Genomic DNA, 23020 nt, shown 5'->3' on the forward strand with positions numbered 1-23020 from the left:
ATTGCAGAACATATATTAAAATGAAAATAATTAAACAGAGTGGAAAGAAGTCACCTAAGATACTCGAGTGCACACAAGGAGTAGATTTTTATCAAAGCTAGAAGACATAAAAGGTAAAAGAAAGAAAAACAAAATAAACAAATACGGTACATATAATGAGAAATCAGAAATTAATTCTGATAAGCAGGATCCTCTAGAATAGTGAACTCAACCTTTGGAGTAAAATCACCCAAAAATGGCTCCAAAATGATAAAAAAAAAAATTGTACAACAAAGGGACCTATCCATCAAGATCGAAACTTGCAAGGAAACAAATGGAGTCTTGAATTATACAATAAAACTTTTTGGAAAGGCTCAAAAGACTTTCGAAATGTATTTTTATCATGAAAAATCTTCATTCTCTCCTTGGAAACACGAGAATTTTCATAAGTTTCATTCCTGATTTCCTCTAACTCATTAACCTGAAACTTACGAAGAGAGTAAGCTTTATCCACATCAAAATTAAATTGCTTAATTACCCAATAAGCTTTGTGTTCCAATTCCATAGGCAAGTGACACGCCTTTCCAAAAATGAGTCTATATGGCGACATACCAATCAGGGTTTTAAAAGTAGTACGGTATGCCCAAAGTGCGTCGGTTAGTCATAAAGACCAATCTTTCTGACTCGGGTTAACTGTCTTTTCCAAAAAACAATTTGATCTCCTGATTGGATACGTCAACTTGGCCACTTGTTTGTAGGTGATAAGGGATAGTAACCTTATGAGTAATACCATATTTTTACATTAAGGCCTTGAAAGGCTTATTGCAAAAATGTTTACCCCCATCACTGATAGTGGCTCGAGGTGTTTCAAACCTTGATAAAATATTTTCTTTCAAAAATTCTAGTACAACTTTGTGATCATTTTTCTTGCATGGAACAACCTTGATCCATTTGGACACATAATCAACAGCTACCAAAATGTAGAGATTGCCAAAAGAAACTGGAAACGGTCCCATGAAATCAATGCCCCAATAATCAAATATTTCAACAACCAAAATTGCATTTAATGGCATCATATTTCAGCGGGTAATCCCTCCCAATCTTTGACAAAACTTACAAGTTTTACAAAATTCATGGGTGTCCTTGAAAATGGTAGGCCAATAAAAACCACATTACAAAATTTTAAAAGTTGTTTTCTTACCAGAAAAATGGCCACCACATGCCCCAGAGTGACAAAAAGACAATACACTTTGAAATTCACTTTTAGGCACACATTGTCTGATTATCTGATCCGGGAAATATTTAAACAAATATGGATTATCCTAAAAGAATTTTTTTTACCTCTATCTACAAAAAATTTCTTCTTGTCTTTTTGAGTCCAAATGTGAGGAATTTCACCTTTTAGCCTTATAAAAGCTAACTCACAATCCTCAATTTACACAAAAGAATTTTTCTTTGACAATAAATTACACAAAGGTCTAGTGTTGAACCAAAAGTTTCAAGTTTCGTGTAATTATATATCTACACATAGATTTTGATGATAACAAATGGGTTCAAAGAATACAGGAATCTTAAGCTCAAGTTGTCTACACAATGGAGTCAAGCACATCAAGGAACCAAACATGAGTAAGAAGAGAACAAGTTCTCATTAAAGTCATAGAGTAATATTGTAAATCTCTTAAAAATTTGAAATTAGTATTAAGGCTCAAAATTAATATTTTATTATAAAGCATTAAAATACATTTTCCATATGTACATGAATATTTTGAAAATTAAAATTGAAAATTTTGAAAGATAATTTATTGTCATCTTTCACATGTGCATGACATGATTAAAGGTTTGAATTTTGAAAATATTAAAGATGATTGATTATCATTTTTCACATGTACATGACATGATTAAAGTTTTGAATTTTAAAAATATTAAAGATGATTGATTGTCCTCTTTCACATGTACATTCTTTATTTGAACATTTTCAAAAGTGATTGATGCTCTTTTTGACTTATGCTAAAGGTAGATGATTTTGTTTGAAAATTTTGAAAATATTAAAGATGATTGATTGTTATCTTTCACATATGCATACTTTATTTGAATATTTTCAAAAGTGATCGGTACTCTTTTTGACTTATGCAAAAGGTAGATGATTTTGTTCAAAAAATTTGAAAACTAAAGTGTACTCCTTTTGTCATATTCGAAAAGTAAAAAGATTAGTTTTGAAATTTTTGAAAAGTGAATGATGTTGTCTTTGACAAATGAAAAAGAATAAACTTTTATTTGAATTTTTTAAAAGTTAATGATGTTTCTTTGACTTGAAAACATTCATTCAAAGTTTTCATTCTCTCTTCTCTAAGCATTGAGCTTTAAACCTTGTCCATTTTGAAATAGATATAGTTTGCGCTGTATTCTTCTTATTTCACTCATTGATGAGTGTTTTCTGATAACCTATCAACTATCAGCCTTGTATCAGTAAAAGGGTGTATATAACCCTTGTGCGTGTAGAAAGTGTTCTACATAGGGAAAAGTTGAATCATCGCGTGTAAGGTGATTGCAAGTGTAGAGGTGTTCTACATGGATTCTTTGCAGCGATGTTGTTCAAAGATGTAATAGGTTTCTATCTCCACCTGAAGGAGGTTGAATAGTGAATTTGGAGTTCTTCAAAGGATAGCTTGAGGCGAGGACGTTGGCAGTGGGGCTGAACCTCGTTAACATACTGAGTTTGTTTCTCTCATATCCTTTCTCTTTATATTTGTTATTTTTCGTATTTTATTTATATTTTATATTGTGTATTTGATTTATAATTGTTAATTTTTTAAATATAACCCAATTCACCCCCCTCTTGTGTTAGTCATCTGGGCAACATCTAGAAATTGTACTGAAGTCTTTAATGAACCTCCTGTAAAAACCTACATGACCTAGAAAAAGATTTGATATCCCTAATATTCTCTGGGATGGGAAAATTAGAAATTAATTCAATCTTGGCCTTGTCCACTTCAATACCTTGAGAAGAGACAATGTGACCAAGGACAATCCCTTGAGTGACCATAAAATGACATTTTTCCCAATTTAAAGTCAAATTCTTTTCTTTGCATCTAATCAGCATTTTTTCCAAATGAGTCAAACATTCATCAAATGAATCACCAAAAATAGAAAAATCATCCATGAATCAACAAAACGCTTTACCATATCATTGAATATGCTCATCATATATCTTTGAAATGTAGCAGGCACATTACAAAGTCTGAATGTCATCCTTCGATATACAAAGGTACCAAATGGACATGTAAAAGTGGTATTTTCTTGATCATTAGTAGCAATCTCAATTTGGTTATATCCAGAATAACCAATGAAGAAGTAATTAAATTTATGGTCTGCTACACGTTCAATGATTTAATCCATGAATGGTAGAGGAAAATGATCCTTCCTAGTGACAAAATTTAGTTTTCTATAGTTAATGCACATACGCCAACCAGTAGTAACTCTAGTTGGGATTAATTTATTATCAGCATTCTTAACTACAGTCATACCAGATTTCTTAGGTACCACCCGTGTAGGACTAACCCATTCGATGTTAGACATAGGGTAAATGATCCCTACATCCAGAAATTTTAACACCTCCACTCGAACAATCTCTTTCATTTTGGGATTTAATCTACGTTGCATCTCTCTAGAAGGCTTAGTATTATCCTCTAGATATATCATGTGAGTACAAATCAAATGACTAATACCTTTGGTATCAGTTATGGTCCACCTTATTGCCTTTTTTTGTTCAATGAGAACACCAATTAATTTTCTCTCCCGAATTTTATCCAGTTTTGATGAGATGACCACTGGTAATGTCTCTGCTTGGTTTAAAAAAACATATTTGAGATCAGCAGGTAAAGGTTTCAAGTCGAGTCTTGGTGTTTGCACACTTAAGAGGAGGGGCACGACATCACGAGGTAGCAATTCCTCAAAACATATCATCCATTTAAAAGTGTCCATTATAGGAGTAGATTCTAACAAAAAATTCATAGATGCAAGCATAGAATCATCATTAAAATTTTCATCTTGAACCAAACAAGTTTTAAGAGAGTAAAAAAAAATTGACAAATCAAATTTATATTGAACAAAAGTTTGGATCAAATTTACTTCATGAACATCATCATCATCACCAGGTTGTTTACAAATATTGAAAATATTCAACTCCAAATTCATGTTGCCAAAAGAAATTATCATCACAATACTCGTACAATTTATTAAAGCATTCGAGGCTGTAAGGAATGGCCTACCCAAAATTATAGGAATTTGAGTGCAAACATCGAAGATAGGTCTGTGTCCAAAACAATAAAATCCACTAGAAATAAAATTTGCCTACTTGTACTAACACATCCTCAACTATCCCTCTCAGTATTTTTATTGAGAGGTTAGCAAGTTGAGGTGTTACCTTGGTGGGTTTAAGTTCACCAACACCCAATTGCTCATATACCGAGTGAGGTTAACACTACCACCAAGGTGAAGTAGGGCTTTCTCAATTTTAAACTTTCCAATAACAAGAGAAATTGTTGGGCAACTTGGATATTTATACTTTGGAGGAGAATTATTTTGAAGGATGGTACTTACCTGTTCTGTGAGGAAAGCCTTCTTATGCACTTTCATCGTACGCTTCACTGTACACAAATCTTTAAAAAATTTAGCGTAACATGAAATCTATTTAATCGCATCCAACAAAGGACAATTGATTTTCACTTGTTTAAAAATCTCAAGAATATCAGCATTTTGAGCCAATTTATGATAAAGTTGCAACCTTTGGGGAAAAGGGACAGGTATTGGGGCTTTTACAAGTATATCCAACTCAACCTTGTCAAGTTCATCATCACTCTTGGAATTTGAAGAATTGTTGGTTTCATCAACTTTTATTGAAATAATCTTATCAATTGTTGTTCCATTACATAGAGTGGTGATGAACTTGGTATGTTCAAATTTTGAATCAGAAGAATTTGAATTTCTTACCTCAAGTTTTGCTTTGGGATTTCGCTAAGGTTGAGCACGAAACTTTCACTTTTCTTGAGCATGCAATGCAGAGGTCAAGTCGCTAATAGAAGTTCTAATCTCGTTAATGGCCAGCATTATCTGAGTGTTGGTTGATATTGGCTTGCCCTTGTATAAAAGTTTTTAATGTCTCCTCAAGGGTTTTCTTATGTGGAGGCATATAATGAGTAGAAGAAGAAGGCCCTTGAGGATTTTGATTTGAATTGGACTTGTTCCTCCAACTAAAGTTGGGGTGATTTCTCCATCCATGATTATATGTTTCTGAATAAGGGGAAAAAAATGATCTTCTATAAGAACTCATAGCATTTACTTGTTCATTCAACACCTCTTTAAAAGCAAGAATTGTGACGCCCCCAAATCCCACGTACGGACACGGGAAAATCGAAATGCCGGGATGATGACAACACAGGTCACCACCCTATCGTCAAGTGCCAAGTGTGTGTACATGCAACAAGTGTGCAAGAGAAAACACGCAGCGGATAAACAGAGTCATATAACTAAGTACCAGAATTTTTCTTTGTTTAATTCAAAGCCGTTCAAAATGTACATAATAAAATATTACAAACCACAAATATAGTTTCAAACCCAACAACAAGGTAAAAACTCCAACTCAATACTCCGGTGGAGCCTCCTCCTCCTCCTCGACCTCTGCATCAAAATCTAAGGTACCAAAAATGGTGCTGCAGGTAAGTAAAGATCCAAACGCCACAAGATAAAAATATATTAAACTCAACAATATGCATGAAAGAATGCAAATGCACAAGTCCCACAAAAACCACATTTTTCCACGCACGCCAAAATCTCATTTGGCCCAAAAACGTAACCTTTAAAACCAGTCCTTGTCATTATCCTAGATAATGGCCCAAAACAAGAAACCACTATTTTTCCAGAAAATGGATCACAAAGCCTCAACGTAACCTCGTCATTTTTCCTAGAAAATGGCCCGTATCTGAAATCTATAAAACCGATCCAATTATTGCATGCACCATGATCTCCCCTAGGGATCATCCGCACACTCTGGCTCCTGTGCCACACTGCAGGTAACGACTACACGTGTGACACCTAAACGAGCGATGCCCAATACTCGCGCCCAGCGCGTCCCTGGACCAAGCCATCCTCTAGTCCCTACCACTCTAGGGACCACAGAGTCGACACGACAGCGTTACCATATCGTGCGATCCAATCGTCGCCCAGCGACAACCCAGGGGATGTCACTCAGTATTATCCACTCCCGAGTGACCAGAAGAGCTCCACCGAGATAATACCTCATTCCAGCTTGGGGTCGTGATACACACGCACCCGAAAATCCATTTACACGATTAAAATTAGATTTTCTCAAATTAAATAAAATGCACAAGAATGCACCATGTAATGCACGCCTCAAGATGCAAAACATCCAACCAATCACAAAACAACAAACCAAGCAACTTCGTCCTCAATCCATCCGACCCCTGAACTCCTCAGATTCAGTCCGGAATCAACCAACCAGTCCAATAAATTATTGTAAGAGAAAAAAATATATTTAAATCTAAAATGAAGTTTGAAAAATACTTACAGCGCTATAAGGTAATTTTCAAAAGCTCACGATGTTGCAAACGGAGGAGAAAAAACAACGTAACAGTGTATTTCACACTGTGGCTGTGGGTAATAAATTACCCACTTTGGAACGGGGAAAAATCAAGACTCAACATTAATAGGGAATAGTCTAGAGATGTTTATGAAGTTAAAGGAAGTAAGTTTTGGCCGTAAGTGGCAGTGGAAATGGCGGTGGAAGTGCAAAAAGGGGTAGATCGGAGTTGAGCTAATGGGCGCTGCTCCGACAATGGATCGGGGCCGGAAATGGGTGGGCTAGGATGGGAAGAGGTAGGGGATGAAGTGGTAAAAGGATGGTGGCCGGAGGTGGAGCGACAGCGCCGGAAATGGCTCAAAACCGTGTGGAAAGGTGGGGCTCCAGGGGGTTAACAACGGCTCGGATGTGGCTGATTTTTGGTGGGGGAATTCACCGGCCGGAGGGGGGTTTTTCTGGGTGGGAGGTGTCGGCCACGCCGGCCGGCGGCGATGGTTCTGGGTGGAAGACAGATCGGCAACGGGAAGAAAGAAGAGAGAGTTGTAGCGTGCGGGAGGGGAGAAGGAAAAAGAAGAAGAAGAAAAGAAAGAAAAATAAAGAAAAAGGAAAAAGAGAAAAAGAAAAAGAGAAAAGAAAAGGAAAAGATGAGGGAAAATAAATGAGGTACAATTCTCACCTCTGGAGTCCAAAAACCGAACCGACGAAAATGATTTTAAAAACCATAAAACGACTAAAATAACTTAAACGCCACATCAAATAAAATAAAATCAATTTAAAATACAATAATTTAAAATAAAATAGCTAATATATTAATTAAATTAAAAAACTCCTTCAGTGAAAATACACATAAAAACGAGGTATCACAAGAATTATTGGACAATCCTGAGTTAGGTGTCCACTAATCTCACATTTACCACAATTCTTTTCTTCTTTTTCAATGGCCTTAGCTGAATTTATCTTCCTAAGTTCCATGGTCTCGACTTTTCTTGTCAAACTTGTTATTCTCGCATTCACATTATCATTTCCTTTAAGGACATACATATCCTCTTGAGACATGGTATTAGGCTTGGACTTATTTGACTGATCAGAACGATCTATGTTGTCCCAAGATTGAGCATTTTCAACCAATTGGTCAAAATAGTCCCTAGCATCATCAGGATATTTATTTAAAAATTCACCATTATACATTATTTTTACAGACCGATGCATTTGAGATGTTAATCTTTCATACAAAAAAAATTAATGGTATGCCAAGTCTCATAGCCATGATGTGGACAAGTTAGCAATAATTCTTTAAAATGCTCCCAACACGGAAAAAAATGTTTCATTTTCTTTTTGAGAAAAATTCATAATGTTTCTACGAAGAGTGTTGGTCTTGTGAGTAGGAAAAAACTTTTTCAAAAATTCTCTTTGCATTTTTTGCCATGTGCCAATAGATCTTGGTCTCAAGGAATTCAGCCAATTTTTAAATTTTTCTTTAAAAAATAATGGGAACAACTTTAATCTAACAACATAATCAGTGATAGTTTGGTTTTGTAAAGTTGTACAAACCTCTGCAAATTCTTTCAAATGCAAATAAGGACTATCTAAGTCTAAGCCATGAAACATGGGAAGTAATTGAATTACTCCCGGTTTTAAATCAAAACTTCCCATATTCGTAGGAAAAATCATGCAAGATGGAATACTTGTCCTTATTGGCTGCAAATACTCAGGCAAAGTTCTCATTGGTGGATTATTTTGTGTCTCCTCATTTTCGAGTTCATCTGATTGTTAGCCATGGCATTAGAATGAGAACTTTTTGAATCACCAGATAACCTATCAACCAATTCTTTTAAAACAATTTTAAATTTCCTCAATCTACCAGTTTGATCACGTTGCCACGAGATCATTCATCATATAGGCTCAAGTACATTCAAGAAGACTAAAAGATATGGACAAGTCTCAAAATTAGTTAATGCATGCACCACCTAAAGTCTTCTATTCTAAAAACTAAATGCAAAACAAGCAAGAAAATAAAAAGAATGGAACAAGATTACCAAATGATATGAATATGAAAGCAATGCTACTCGATCTCTTTCCCGACAAAATAACAAAAATCGTACTGCAAAAATAAAAAAATTAGCAAAAGATTACTATTAAATTTGTTTTTTCCTTTTCTTGAAAAAAATATCTTATCACACATTGTAATCTTTGACAACAGCGCCAAAAGCTTGTTGAGCCTAAACTTTGACTCAAACTAGTGAACTAAAAATTTAGTGCAGTTTTACCTGCAAGTATATAGGTGTTGTAGTATCTAGCAGGGTCGAATCCATGAGGATTAACTTATGTGATAAAGCAAATAAACTCAAACAATGAAAATAAATTACTAAAAGGAACGTGCAATCACATAGAAGAGAAAATTACCGAATTGAAGATTTTTAAAATAACAGAATAAAACTAAACTGATAAAATAAATTGATGTGGAAAATGATTAAGGTTTCTTGAATCCGTCTAATAATTTAGAATATTGTTTTCGATCAATTCATTTCAATTAAACTAGAATAATAATTTCATTTAATTAGAAGATTTAGCATCTAAGATTAAGAAAAATAGTCACTAATAATTAAGCATGAATGATTGATGATTAAAACATTCACAAACTCATTTGAATATAGGAACTTTTTTAAGCATGCATTCACTGTATTTGAAAATCACAATGAATCAAGATAAATATATAGATAATCAAAATATCCAATAATAAAATCATTCAATCGATCAAACTCACAAAATAGATTTCAATGTTGATCCGAAAACAATGTCTAAATCATTAAACTTTACCTCTAACCTCAGTACAAGAACTTAGCCAACCATGTTCATCACAAGAGCTATGAAAATTACAAGAATATTCTCCATCGAAAAAAAAAACTAAAATAAAAAAAAAACAAATAAACACTAGAAAAATAATCTAGACCATAGTTGAAAAGATAATATAGCTAAAAACTCCCTCTGTGAATGGTGTTCGTAAGTTCCCCCAACGTCCCTTACCAAACGAAAAATGAAAATCTTGCATCGGTCCAGTGTTATGCTTTTCTTCCCTTACGTGTAGCACCTTTTTTTTTTTTTTTCCTTTGGTTAAAGACCTTATTCTTTTCTTTCCTGTTGTTATAGCCAAAAAAAGTCCGCCTGAGAGCCTCTTTTTTTTTTTTTTTTTTCTCTTATGCTCTGCCCTAGACCGTACCTCTCCAGTATCCCTCCTGCGTTTTCATTTTGCTTTCAGCAAGGAAGAAAGCGTCCCTGTCTCCAAAAGCTCCGTTTCTCTCTCTCGTTTTCACCCCCCAACCGGTTGCCTGTGTCTCCCATCCCAGTGAGAATACTCTTCGTGCTTTGTTATTTTCTCTCACCAAAGCTGAGTTTCAGCCAACCCCTCTCTCTCTCAGGACCAGCTGCCATGATCCTGTAAGTCCTCACAAACCAAAAATCTCCTGAGTGATGCCCATTCCAGCTCTCCTGGTTTTCTCTCTAGATGTTCTCTCCTCAAGCCTCTTCCTCTAGTTCCAGTCCCCCAAAACGAAAATATGAAAACTCCCCTGGTGCTCTCTTCGTTCGGTCCCAACGTCTGAAAAAAACCCCTGGGATTTCGTCTAAGCTCCCCTTAAAAACCAGACTTCCAGTGTCTACTTTTCGTAAACCCCCCAAAAAACCAAAAAGAAAGCTCTCTCCCTTTTCCGTGAATCCCTCTTCTTTCTTTTCTTTTTTTATTTCTCTGCCCCGTAAACCCAAAAGAGCAAAACTACTCTTTACTTACGTGCCTTTGCCTCTCCATTTCTTCAATCAAAGCTTTCAGTCCCTTAATTGTCTAAGTGTAGTGTTCCTTTCTTTTCTCAAAACCCAAAGAGACCCAAAATAAGAAGTGGCGTGCGTATGTTTCATGGCTAAAAGGCTGAAAAGCCAACAAAAGGTACCATATGTTTCATGGCTTCATGCTTTCTTTTGTCTTTGTCTTGAATACCGATTCTTTAATATTTACAACATATCCATCCTTCTGCATGGATTTTGGGGAAAAAACATATCCAACAATCATTCTAAAAACACGAAAGTAAAGAACATACAAAACTAGAAATTAAAAAAAATAAAGAATAGAATATCACAATTGTACTGTGCGATGAGAAAATATTTGTGATGACCTATTTTTGTGTGTTTTTTTCACTGAGGAGTTGTTTCTAATTTAATTAATATAATAGTTCTTTTATTTTAAATTATTGTATTTTAAATTGATTTTTATTTTATTTGATGTAGTGTTTAATTTATTTTAATCGTTTTACAGTTTTTAAAATCGTTTTTGGCGAATCAGTTTTTAGATTCTGGAGTGAGGATTGGACCTCATTTCATTTCTTTTTTCTTTTCCCTTTTTCCTTTTTCCTTTTTCCTTTTTCCTTTTTCCTTCCTTCTTCTTTCTTTCTTTTTCTTCTTCTTTTCCTCCTCTCCCGTGCGCGCGCTGCTTCCTTTTCTCCCCTTCCCGTCGCTGCCTGTTGACCAGCCCAAACCGCCGCCATCCGGCCACCATGTAGTACACCACCCCCACCAAAATCTTCCCCTCCCACCAGTGATCACCCCCACCAATTTTCAGGGCCATCCGTCCAGCCGTTAGTCGCCACGCACGGCTGGAAGTCACGGCACCAGCTCTCCTTTCTCTCTTTGTCGCCGGTTGCCCAGCACCGCCACTCGCTGACAGTGTGGCCTACACCACCCACCTAGTTTTCTTCCCCTTCCACCGGTGAACATCTCCACCAAGTTTCACCTCCATCCGAGCCACCATTAGCCACCACGAGCTCCTCCAAGCCACACAATTTTTGAGCTTCTCTGGCGCAGTTGCTCCACCTCCAGCCACCACCTCTTCACAGCTTCTTCCCCTCCCTCTTGCCGACCTAACCCACCCATTTCCGGCCTCGATCCGTTGCCAGAGTAGCTCCCACGAGCTCAACTCCGATTTGACATTTTTCCGCTTCCACCGCCGTTTCCACCGCCACCCACGGCCAAAACTCACTTCCTTTAGATTCATAAACATCTCAAGACATTTCCTTATCAATTTCGTGTCTTGGTTTGTCCACATTCGAAAGTGGGTAATTTATTACCCATGACCACAGTGTAAAATACACTATTACGTTGCTTTTTCTCCGTCGTTTGTAACGCCGCAAGCTTTCAAAAAATACCGTATAGCACTGTAAGCATTTTCCAAACTCTAATTTTAGATTTAAATATATTTTGCTCTTACAATAAATATTTGCTGTTGGTTGGTTGATTCCGGACTGAGTCCGACGAGTTCGGGGGTCGGATGGATTGAGGACAGAGTTGCTTGATTTATTGATTTGTGACTGGTTGGTTGTTTTGTGCATTGAGGCATGCATTACATGTGCATTTTATTTTAATTGAGAAAAATCATGTTTTGTTGGCGTAAATGGAATTTCGAGTGCATGTGTCCCACGAGCCCAAGCCGGGATGGGTTATTATTTCGATGGAGCTCCTCAGGTCACTCAGGAGTGGATAATACTGAGTGACATCCCCTGGGTTGTTGCAGGGCGACGACCGGATCGCACGATACGGTAACACTGTCGTGTCGACTCCGTGATCCTAGAGTGGTAGGGACTAGAGGATGGCCTGGCCAGGAATGCACTGGGTGCGAGTACTGGGCATCGCTCGTTTAGGTGTCACACGCATAGACATTACCTGAGGTGTGGCACAGAGCCAGGGTGTGCGGATGATCCCTAGGGGACATTATGGTGCATGCATAATTGGATTGTTTTTATGGTTCTGGTTACGAGCCATTTTCTGGGAAAATTGCGAAGTTTGGTTTGAGGCTGTGTGATCTATTTTCTGGGAAAATGGTGGTTTGGGCCATTATCAGGGATAATGGCGAGGCATGATTTTAATGGTTTCTATTTTGGGCCATATGGGTTTTTGGCGTGCGTGGAAAAAAATATGGTTTTACGGGACATGTGCATTGGCTTTTCTTTCATGCATATTGTTTGAGTTTTATATATTTTTATCTAGTGGTGTTTGGATTTTACTTACTTGCGGCACCATTTTTTGTTCCGTAGATTTTGGTGTAGAGTTCGAGGAAGAGGAGAAGGCTAAGCCCGAGGATGCGGCTCCGCCGGAGTTTTGAATTGAAGTTTAAGCTTGTTGTTGGTTTGAACAATATTTGTAGTTTATAATATTTTAATATGTATGTTTTGAACAGCTTTGTATTAAACTAACAAAAATACTAGTACTTAGTTATATGACTTTTCTATCCGCTGCGTGTTTCTTCGTGCACATTTGTTGCTTATACACACATTTGGCACTCGTCGATAGGGTGGTGACCCGTGATGTCACCATCCGGACGACTCGATTTTTTCGTGTCCGTGCGTGGGGATTTGGGAGCGTCACAGGTGGTATCAGAGCGGTTTAGCTTTGGGTAAAACCACATGTCCCATAGGTAGTACCAGAATGTTTTTAAAGTTGTGTTTTAAAATTTATTTTAAGTAAAGTTACTATTTGACATGTTTGAGCTTGTTTGCTTGTTTTTATTTATTTAGTTATGTTATTGCATGCTGGTTTCTTTCATTTCTTGTTATGTGGGTTGGTTTTGGTTTTTGGTTGTATGTTGTTGGTTTTATTTGTTTTCTTAAAGGGGGTCAAAGGTTGTGTTGTGGCAGGAAGATGGTGAGACCAAGAAAATCTACTCAAGAGCCTCGGGACGATACGCCGAGGGATGATTCCATAGCCCAAGCGATAAGGCAGATGACTGAGTTCATGCAACAGAATTTTAGGCCACAACAAGGAGGGCCTTGGCCACAACAAGGAGGTCCTTGGCCACAACAAGGAGGGCCTTGGCAACAAGGAGGGCCTTGGCTACTACCTGGAGGGCCTAGTGGCATGGTGCAAGCTGGATGCACCTATGAGCGCTTTCTGGCGCATAGAACTCCACCCTTCACTGGAGAAGATGATCCACTTCAAGCTGGAAAGTGGGTCAGAGACTTGGAAAGAACTTTTGAGGTGTGTGGTTGCACTGAGGCGCAACAAGTACTCTATGCCAGCTATCTGTTGCAAGGCATCGCTTCTAAGTGGTGGGATACCAAGAGAGTAATGCTGGAATCAGAATTGGGGTCTTTTGCCACTGTGACCTGGCAGCTCTTCAAGAAAGAGTTTAATGATTGCTTCTTTCCCGCTTCCGTGAGGTGGTTAAAGTAAGAAAGTTCTCAAGCTTGGTCCAAGGGAGCATGACCGTGGAACAGTACGCCTGGAGACTTATAGAACTTGGGCGATTTGCTCCCCACCTCATCGCCTCGGAGGAGATGCAGGCTGAGCATTTTCAGGAGGGTCTACGTCCTGATATACACCTAACGGTGGTCAGCCACTGGATATCCACTTTTCAGGATTTAGTGGATATGGCCACTCTTGTGGAGCGAGAGAATAATTTGAGTATGGGCTCCCCTCCAGGACATAAGAGGCGCAGTTTTTCTGGTGAAGGAAGTAGTTCGGGTTCTCCTCAGAAATTTGTTCAGCGGACTGGAACTCGACCGCAAGCGGCCTCGAGTGTTCGTATGGGAGGATGAGTGCCAGTTTGTGGAGTTTGTAATAGAGCCCATGTGGGTGAGAGCCCATGTGGGTGGGTGCCCATCAGGTGGGGCTCGATGCTATAATTGTGGCCAGCATGGTCACTTTGCTTGTGAGTGTCCCAGGCTAGTTCAAGGAAGCCGTGGAGGTAGACGCGGTGGAAGAACAAATCCAAGCCAAACAGTGCAAGCTCGGGTTTATGCTATCACACCCAGAGACGTTGATGATGAGGCACCAGCGACCCATGATGCTGGAGTAATTACAAGTATGGATCTAATTTAATTTAATTTTAGATTTGATCTTTGGTGTGTTTTGGTTTCTTCTTTGGTTTTTGGATTTCATGGGTTAATGTGTTTGGTTCAGGGAGAATCCGTTTATATGAGTTTTATGCTTGCACTTTGTTTGATTCAGGTGCATCACAGTTGTTTGTATCTTCCACTTTCACTCGGATGTGTAATTTGGTTATGGAACCTTTGCCGAAGTCATTGTCAGTGGCTCTACCCAATGGTGAAATGGTATGGTGTTCCAAGGTTGCATTGGGTTGCCCATTAAATTTTGATGGAAGGTTCTTGGATGCTGATTTGGTGGTGTTTAAGCTGTTGGGTTTTGATATCATCCTCGGGATGGATTGGCTATACCGATATTCTGCGAGTATTAATTGCAGAAATCGGGTAATTAGCTTTCAGCTTCCAGATGGTGATTGTCTGGAATTTGCGGGGAGTAAGCTAAAAGAAAAGTCGATAATTATATCGGCAATTCAAGCAAGAAGAGAGATTGCATGGGGAGCGAATGCCTTCTTAGTCCAGATGGTGTCTACGCCGTCTAAGAAGAAGTCTTTGGTAGACATTCCCGTTGTGGAGGAATTTTCAGATGTGCTTGTGGAAGACTTGCCTGGGCTACCCCCTGTTCGTGAAATGGAGTTTGTTATAGACTTGGAACCTGGAGCAGCTCCTATACATAAAGCTCCTTTCCGTATGGCACCGGCTGAATTAAAAGAGTTGAAGACTCAGTTGCAAGAGCTGGTAGATCAGGGGTTCATTCAGCCTAGTACTTCGCCGTGGGGTGCGCCTGTGTTGTTCGTTAAAATGAAAGATGGAACCCTCTGTATGTGCATTGATTATTGGGAATTAAATAAGATGACCATCAAAAATAAATATCCTCTCCCACGAATCGATAATTTATTTGATCAGTTTCAAGGAGCAGCTGTGTTCTTGAAGATTGATTTGAGGTCAGGATACTACCAGTTGAGGATAAGAGACATGGATGTGCCCAAAACTGCTTTCAGGTTGAGATATGGGTATTATGAATTTAAGGTGATGTTGTTTGGCTTAGCCAATGCCCCTGCTACTTTCATGGATTTAATGAATCGGGTATTTCGACCTTATTTAGATTCCTTTGTGGTAGTATTCATTGATGATATTCTGATTTATTCTCGAGATGTTGAATAGCATGTTTATCATCTTCGTCTAGTTCTTGGGAAATTGAGAGAACACCAGTTGTAGGCCAAGCTCAGCAAGTGTGAATTCTGGTTGGAGGAAGTTAGATTTCTTGGGCATGTGATTTCCCGAGACGAAGTGGCTGTTGATCCTAGTAAGGTGTAAGCCATTTTGTCATGGCAGCGTCCGACTACTGTGCGCGAGATCCAGAGTTTCTTGGGACTTGCCAAATATTACCGAAAATTTGTAGAGGGATTTGCTCGCCTATCCGGGCCTCTCACAGCGTTGACTAGAAAGAATGCAGAATTTGTTTGGTCAAACAAGTGTGAGAGAAGCTTCCAAGAATTGAAGAACAGGTTGACGACTGTACCAGTGTTGGCACTTCCAGAGCCGCATAAGCCATTTGTAGTCTTCAGTGATGCGTCTAAATTTGGATTGAGTTGTGTCCTTATGCAAGAGGGAAGGGTTGTTGCTTATGCATCCCATCAACTAAAGGATCATGAGAAGAATTATTCGACGCACGATTTGGAATTGGCTGCGATTGTTTTTGCTCTTAAGATCTGGCGGCACTTTTTGTATGGGGAAGCTTGCGAAGTATACACCAATCACAAGAGCTTGAAGCACTTGTTTTCCCAAAAGAATCTGAACATGAGGCAAAGGCGATGACTAGAGCTAATCAGTGACTACCAGTGTGAGATCAAGTACCATCCGGGGAAGGCAAATATAGTTGCGGATGCTTTGAGCCGAAAATCAAACTTGGAAGATGAGGCTGACTCGTCAGGATTGGATTCCTTGCTTTGCGGGATGAGAAGACTCCTTATTGAAAGTTCACAGCAAGTGGAGGTATTATCTTCAATTCTTAATATTCAAGTGGCTGATTTTGAGGAATTGAAGACTCTTCAAAGGAAGGATCCGAAGCTGTTGGATATCAGAAAAAGAGTCAGAAAATCTCAAGGGTCGTTGCATTACAGTATGGATAAAGATGGGATTCTTCGGTTCCGAGATCGTAGAGTGATCCCTAAAGATTCAGAATTCAAGGAGCGGATCATGGCAGAAGCTCATGCGGCCCCTTATTCAGTTCATCCTAGTAGTACGAAGATGTACCGGGACTTGAAGAAAAATTATTGGTGGGATGGAATAAAGAAGGATATTGCCCTGTATATTGAGAGATGCCACACATGCCGTCAAGTCAAGACCGAGCATCAAAGACCCGCCGGTATGCTCCAACCTCTCCCTATTCCGGAGTGGAAGTGGGACAACATCACAATGGACTTTGTAGTGGGCTTGCCGAGGACTCCTAGTGGGAAAAATTCGGTTTGGATGATTGTTGACTGGTTAACGAAGAGTGCTCATTTCTTCCCTGTCAATAACACCGATTCCTTAGATAAGTTGACCCGCTTGTACGTAAAGGAGATAGTGCGATTGCACAGTATACCGAAGAGTATTGTGTCGGATCGGGACCCAAGATTCACGTCTCAGTTTTGGAAAAGTTTGCAGGCAGCATTGGGTACTAAGTTGAAGTTCAGTACTACATATCACTCGCAGACGGACGGCCAATCAGAGTGCACCATTCAAACCCTTGAAGATATGTTGCGGGCATGTGTCATGGAATTTCAAGGGAGTTGGAAAAACCACTTGCTGCTCATAGAATTTGCGTATAATAACAGCTTCCATGTGACCATTCAGATGGCTCCTTATGAAGCTCTCTATCGGAGGAAGTGCAGATTGCCTTTGTGTTGGGATGAAGTCGGGGAGAGTAAGATTATTGGGCCCGAAATAATTCAAGAGATGCAAAGTGAAGTTCGGATCATCAGAGATAAAATGGCGGCAGCTCAGAGTCATCAGAAAAGCTACGCTGATACCAGAAGGAGAGAGATATCTTTTGAAGAAGGTGATTGGGTTTATCTCAAAGTCTCTCCCATGAAAGGAGTTAAGTGTTTTGGTAAGAAGAGGAAACTGGATCCGAGGTATGTCGGCCCTTTTCAGATTTTGGAGAAGGTAGGGTCTGTCGCTTATAGAGTTGCTTTGCCAGAATATTTTGGGGATATTCATGATGTCTTCCATATGTCAACCTTGAAGAAGAGCTTTGGATAACAAGATCATGGATTGGAAAGAGCAACAGTTGAGATCCAAGACGATACCTCTGGTAAAGGTGGCATGGGGTGATCCGTTAGCTCAAGATTTCTCTTGGGAAAGAGTAGCTGACATGAGGGATCAGTACCCCTACTTGTTTGAGTAATGACGGTACGTTTCTTAAACTTCATCTCAGTGGAATTATGTGGCTTGCTTTAAGTTGGTGTGTGATCTTACAAATTTCGAGGACGAAATTTGTTTTTAAGGGCGGGAGGATGTGATGACCCGCTTTTGCATGTTTTTTTCACTCAAGGAGTTGTTTTTAATTTAATTAATATAATAGTTCTTTTATTTTAAATTATTTTATTTTAAATTGGTTTTTATTTTATTTGATGTGATGTTTAATTTATTTTAGTCGTTTTACGATTTTTCAAATCGTTTTCGGCGGATCAGTTTTTGGATTCCGGAGTGAGGATTGGACCTCATTTCTTTTCTTTTCTCTTTTTTCTTTTTCCCTTTTTCCTTTTTCCTTTTCCCTTTTTCTTTCCTTCTTCTTTCTTTCTTTTTCTTCTTCTTTTTCTCTTCTCCTGTGAGCGCACTACTTCCTTTTCTCCCCTTCCCGTCGCCGCCTGTTGACCAGCCCAGACTGCCGCCGTCCGGCCGTCGTGTAGTACACCACCCCCACCAAAATCTTCCCCTCCCACTGATGATCACCCCCACCAATTTTCAGGGCCATCCGTCCAGCCGTTAGCTGCCACGCACGGCTGGAAGTCACAGCACCAGCTCTCCTTTCTCTCTCTATCGCCGGTTGCTTTCTCAGCCCAGAACTGCTGCTCGCCGATGGCGTGGCCTACACCACCCACCCAGTTTTCTTTCCCTTCCACCGGTGAACATCCCCACCAAGTTTCACCTCCATCCGAGCCACCGTTAGCCGCCACGAGCTCCTCCAAGCCACACAGTTTTTGAGCTTCTCCAGCGCCGTCACTCCACCTCTAGCCACCACCTCTTCACAGCTTCTTCCCCTACCTCTTGCCGACCTAACCCACCCATTTTCGGCCTCAATCCGTTCCTAGAGCAGCTCCCACGAGCTCAACTCCGATTTGGCCTTTTTCCATTTCCACCGCCACCCATGGCCAAAACTCACTTCCTTTAGATTCATAAACATCTCAAGACATTTCCCTATCAATTCCGTGTCTTGGTTTGTCTCCATTTGAAAGTGGGTAATTTCTTACCCACGACAACAGTGTAAAATACACTGTTACGTTGCTTTTTCTCCACCGTTTGCAATGCCGCGAGCTTTCAAAAAATACCGTATAGCGCTGTAAGTATTTTCCAAACTCTACTTTTATATTTAAATATATTTTGCTCTTACAATAAATATTTGCTGTTGGGTTGTTTGATTCCGGACTGAGTCCGAGGAGTTCGGTGGTCGGATGGATTGAGGACGGAGTTGCTTGATTTGTGGATTTGTGATTGGTTGGTTGTTTTGTGCATTGAGGCGTGCATTGCATGTGTATTTTATTTTAATTGAGAAAAATCATGTTTTGTTGGCGTAAATGGAATTTCGAGTGCGTGTGTCCCAGGAGCCCAAGTCGGAATGGGTTATTATCTCGGTGGAGCTCCTCTGGTCACTCGGGAGTGGATAATACTGAGTGACGTTCCCTGGGTTGTTGCAGGGCAATGATCGGATCGCACGATACGGTAATGCCGTCGTGTCGACTCCGTGGTCCCTGGAGTGGCGGGGACTAGAGGATGGCCTGGCCAGGGACGCGCTGGGCGCGAGTACTGGGCATCGCTCGTTTAGGTGTCACACGCGTAGATGTTACCTGCAGTGTGGCACAGAGCCAGGGTGTGCGGATGATCCCTAGGGGAAATCATGGTGCATGCATAATTGGATCGTTTTTATGGTTTTAGTTACGAGCCATTTTCTAGGAAAATGGCAAGGTTTGGTTTGAGGCTGTGTGATCTATTTTCTGGGAAAATGTTGGTTTGGGCCATTATCAGGGATAATGGCGAGGCATGGTTTTAGTGGTTTCTGTTTTGGGCCATATGGGTTTTTGGCATGTGTGGAAAAAAATATGGTTTTACGGGACATGTGCATTGGCTTTTCTTTCATGCATATTGTTTGAGTTTTATATGTTTTTATCTAGTGGTGTTTGGATTTTACTTACCTGCGGTACCATTTTTTGTTCCGTAGATTTTGGTGCAGAGTTTGAGGAAAAGGAGGAGGCTGAGCCCGAGGATGCGGCTCCGCCGGAGTTTTGAGTTGATGTTTAAGCTTGTTGTTGGTTTGAACAATATTTGTAGTTTGTAATATTTTAGTATGTATGTTTTGAACAGCTTTGTATTAAATTAAGAAAAATACTGGTACTTACTTATATGACTTTGCTATCCGCTGCGTGTTTTTTCGTGCACACTTGTTGCTTATACACATACGTGGCACTCGTCGATAGAGTGGTGACCCGTGATGTCACCATCCGGACGTCTCGATTTTCCCGTGTCCGTGCGTGGGGATTTGGGGGCGTCACAATATTGCCCAATTAAATTATAGGTTATAAAGTTAAGCATAAATCATGATATTAATTAATTTAAACTACAACTCAGATTTATGCCTATTGACCATTTTTCTATCTAAAATCAATAATAATGTCATGAAGTAATTAAAATATATTAGTTCTAAGCATATGAAATATGTAATATTTCGACTCAATCACTCATTTCAAAAACCTAAATTATATTAAAATCTAGACCCGTTGAAAAACCTATCTCAAGAACCCAGATTATAAGGAGGAATGTCATAAAGTTTGTGATTTACTTATGATAAGTTCAAAAGTTCTTTCAAGAATAAGAAGAGGTAAAACTCAACTCACAATGAAATAATCACCAAATTGCCTAAACTGAAGTGGGTGGCTACAAGGTGTTTAAATACTCCCTGACAAAATAACCCTAGGCTAAAATAAGGCCATTTCCAAAAAATACCCTCATGTCATCGAAAACCCTAAATAAAAAATAAAAGAATCCCAAGCTCTCTTATGTGGCCGGTGCCCCCCTTAGGTTTTACATTAAAAAGTTTCCCTTAAAATCGTAGTTAATAAAAACATAAGACATATGTGGGCCAAGCATCCTCAAACCCAATTATTATAGACTAATTCCTATGACTAATAAAATAAGCCCTTTAAAAGAATTAAATAAGTTCAAAACCTTCAAGTGCCAAAACCCTTTAAGTCATGTTGTTGTCCTCTTCCATAGCTTATATCAAATGAATCAAGACTGGTTCTTCCTACTTCAAGCTCATCTTGAATGTTGGAGGCTTGTAAGTTTCAACCCAAGTGGATTGCACAAATCCTTATATAGTTTCCTTAATCTTATAATTGGTCCATCTAGAACTTGCAATGGATCTTTAAGATTAGGTCCATCTTGGTGCCCTTCAAGAAGGTGAGGCATGTCACGGCTAGACTGCCACCACCTTACTCATCTTCTTTTCCTGTAAGTGAATGATCACTTGACAGCCAACCAAGTAACATTCACTCCCCTGAAAAGCCACCACAAGACTCCAGACCTTTGAAACAAAACAAGAAGAAGAGACAAGGCAAATGAAGAAAATTTCCCAGCTTGGGAAACCCCTCACCTGACGGCATCATGGCATGGCATCATGCTTAATTTTTATTTTTTTCTCTTTTTCCTTTTGCACCACAACCTGCCCTGCACTCTTAGGGTCATTGTAGCACCTGATGAAATCATGGTGGTTTTAGGGTACTATTCACTCTGCACAAGTGACACAAGGCTGGACCTTTACACTCATCACCATTATTGCCCACTCCACCAATCACAAGCCACCTTTCGAAGCCATAACTGGCCCCCCTCCCCCATTGCTTCCTATAAAAGGCCCCTCCACTCCCTCATTTCCGCCACACCTCATATCCAAACTCCTCTTGAGTATTGAGAGCCTTTTTACTCCTAAGAATTTTGACTAAATCTGAAAGGTGTGTGTGCATGAGTATTCTTGAAAGATCTTGAGAGTTCTTGAGCTAGAAGCATAAGAGGGCCACAAAAATTGTAAGTTTTCTTGTCCTAGATCTTAAGTCGCATGTCAAGTCTTGCTTGTAAGTTGAAGTAAATTTTGGTTGAGTTTAAATAAGGTTACCATGTTTAATTGAAAATTGGGTTCATTAAGTATTTAAATTGTTTTAAATGGAAATTTAGCTATGACATGTCTTAGCATATTTTGACATGATTTATTAATGTCTTAGAATGATCATTGAATGTTTGATTTTGTGATTACAAGCATGCCATGATAGGTTTTATTTTTACCTTGTGTTGATCATCAAGCATGCATGGTTTTTAATTAAGTTGTGCTTAAGGTTTGAAGTTTTGGTTTATTTCAGCTAAGCTTGATAAATGAGCATTTAGAAAACCTTTTGATTGGGATAGGAATGAAAATACATGTTTTGGGTGAATTTTGAAGCATGCCTTTGTGACTTAGACTTAGAATATTAATATTTTTAACCATGACTAAGTGTTGGGATGAATTTGCTCACCTAAAAATTAGCTTTTATCATGTCATTAAGAACTATAGTGATTATTTGTGATTAAAGAAAATTGCATAAGCATGCATTCATAGGGATCAATAGTTAAAAATCACACTTAGGCATCAACTAGAGTGCATTCCACACATTATGTATGTTTGAGCTAGTTCCACTTTGAATTTTATAATTCTAAGGATATAGATGGTTTTAGAATATGAAAAATATAAGGTCCATAAAGTTTGGTTAAATTTTAGATTTGTTTGCAAATAGTGAAAATTAAGGCCTTAGATCCATAGTGGCAATGTTTGAGACTTTACGGGTATTTTTTGTAAATATCTATTTTTAAAATCTTTTGATTATAAACATCTTTTATAGTTGTATAAATCATAAATTAGTACGAATTTGATTTCAACCGCTATAATTTTTTAGACTCAAGAAGTTTGTAAATTGACCTCTAACTCACATTGATTAGTTATTGAGAAATGCCATATTTATATTATAATTGTCATTTTTAGCATAAAAAAAAATCATGTTATATGATATACTGAGTACATACCTACATGGCATGTGATATTTTCATCACTTTTAGTATGTTGTATATAAATGTCATTTTTATATGAAAACTTGCTATACATACACATGCCATGAACTACATTTTAAACACACCGAACGTTGGGGATGTTACATAACTTTAGTCCCAAATATTACTCAAACAAAAAGAAAAATTTCTAATTTTCATCTTATCATTACTCAAAGTTTCAAACACAAAAATTAATACAATTTTTATAAACTGAAAAGCAGAAAATAATCCTAAAAATTATATTTTAAGAAAGTTT

Source organism: Carya illinoinensis, chromosome 13 (assembly GCF_018687715.1).
Source record: "Carya illinoinensis cultivar Pawnee chromosome 13, C.illinoinensisPawnee_v1, whole genome shotgun sequence".
NCBI classification, from domain to species: domain Eukaryota; kingdom Viridiplantae; phylum Streptophyta; class Magnoliopsida; order Fagales; family Juglandaceae; genus Carya; species Carya illinoinensis.